The 1,276-nt window shown below is 59.5% G+C and overlaps 1 protein-coding gene across 6 annotated transcripts in view; it reads right to left on the bottom strand.

Annotated features, from left to right (window-relative positions):
• The window catches only part of ACBD5 (acyl-CoA binding domain containing 5), a 66,572-nt gene extending 65,954 nt beyond the window's left edge, over positions 1-618 (bottom strand). For 5 of the 6 annotated variants that reach the window (XM_006139740.3, XM_006139742.3, XM_027768414.1 and 2 more), the window contains exon 1: positions 518-618. The gene's annotated coding sequence lies outside the window, so the exon portion shown is untranslated. The remainder of the gene's footprint in view (positions 1-517) is intronic. The other variant, XM_027769083.1, reaches the window with a different exon arrangement.
• Between the last annotated feature and the right edge of the window lie 658 nt (positions 619-1,276).

The raw sequence follows: 1,276 nt of genomic DNA, 5'->3' as shown, positions 1-1,276 counted from the left end.
GCAGGGATTAGGCGTGTGGACCGAGCGGCTTAGCAGTGCTTGGCTCACAGGTGTTCTCGGCTTTCGCCGCCCCGAGCCAAGGACATCCGAGCAGCAACTAAAGAAGAGGGCAAGTCGCCCGCCAGCTACCCCTGTACACTGGGACGGGACCGGGGGCGTTCCTTTACACCACCCTTCACCGAGGCCGGGGAGCCGGGCGCTGGGCGTGGAGGAGGGGCCGGCGGGGCCATTATGGGTCATCCGCCTTATAAAGGGTTACCTGGGCCTCCACCTCACTAGCGCAGTTCCCTGCGTCCTTAGGCATTTGGGAGGCGCCCCCAGGCCCACGGTGGGGGTGTGGGAAGGCTGAAGCGGGTCGTGGGGGTGGAGTCCTGAGGCCCGGAAATCCCGAAGTCGCCCGGTGGGGAGAACTGTTATTGTCAGATCGGGAGGGGTTAGGAGGGTTACTATTCAATAGTACAAAGCTAGGCGCGGACGATTAGTTACTCTCCCTCGGAGCCGCAGTGCCGGCATTTACCTGGGTATTGCCGGGCAAGGCCTGTCCGGTAATGTCCCCGACGCCCGCCCCTCGCCCTGCCCCGCGGGCTTCTGGGAAATGTAGTCCTGCCTCTGCGACGCTTCCGGTCACCTGTCTCGGCCAACCAACGTTTCTCCCACCAGTTCCGGTTCGGCGTCTCAGTCCGGCTGACGCTCCCGCCGTGTGGCGGAAATGTCTCTCCTGCCTGCTCGGCCGCTGCTGTGTTCCTCCCGCAAGCCACACCCGCCTCCAGCAGAGCGTCGCTGCCCTGGTGGCCCTGAGAGGTGTTCTGGTGTGACTGGGATTGAATCGGAGGACTGGGGTCTGATCTCTTGCCCCGATGCTTGCTAACCCTGAGGCCATATCTCGTACATGTACCAGAGGTGGTGCAGGTAATGAGGACGACCGCCGACCGAGTGCCTGGTGTTAGCCAAGCGTGTGACACAGTCCAAAAACGCTGTGGGATGTTTACCCATGAGGAAACCGAGAGTTTTGTTAACTGACTTGCCCAAGGTCCCACAATTTAGAAAGTAGTGAGTGGAGCCAAGAATTAGTCAATTCAAATCTTACTTTATTTATTTTTTTTTTTTTTGGAGAGGTTTTTGCTGTAGGGCGCGTGCGCTCTCCACAGAGACAGAAACAGGGACAGAAAGCGAGAAATCATCCCCCAGGGGGCATGGCCACGCCGCAATCCCTTCTCCATTCTCTCGGGATCTTGAGCACACACACGGCCTGGCGTGAGTTTTAAGCCACGGGGTC

This window comes from Tupaia chinensis, unplaced genomic scaffold (genome assembly GCF_000334495.1).
Source record: "Tupaia chinensis unplaced genomic scaffold, TupChi_1.0 Scaffold000001_1, whole genome shotgun sequence".
Taxonomy (NCBI): domain Eukaryota; kingdom Metazoa; phylum Chordata; class Mammalia; order Scandentia; family Tupaiidae; genus Tupaia; species Tupaia belangeri.
The sequence above is the reverse complement of the archived record's forward strand: the minus strand, read 5'-3'. Positions and strand labels throughout refer to the sequence as shown.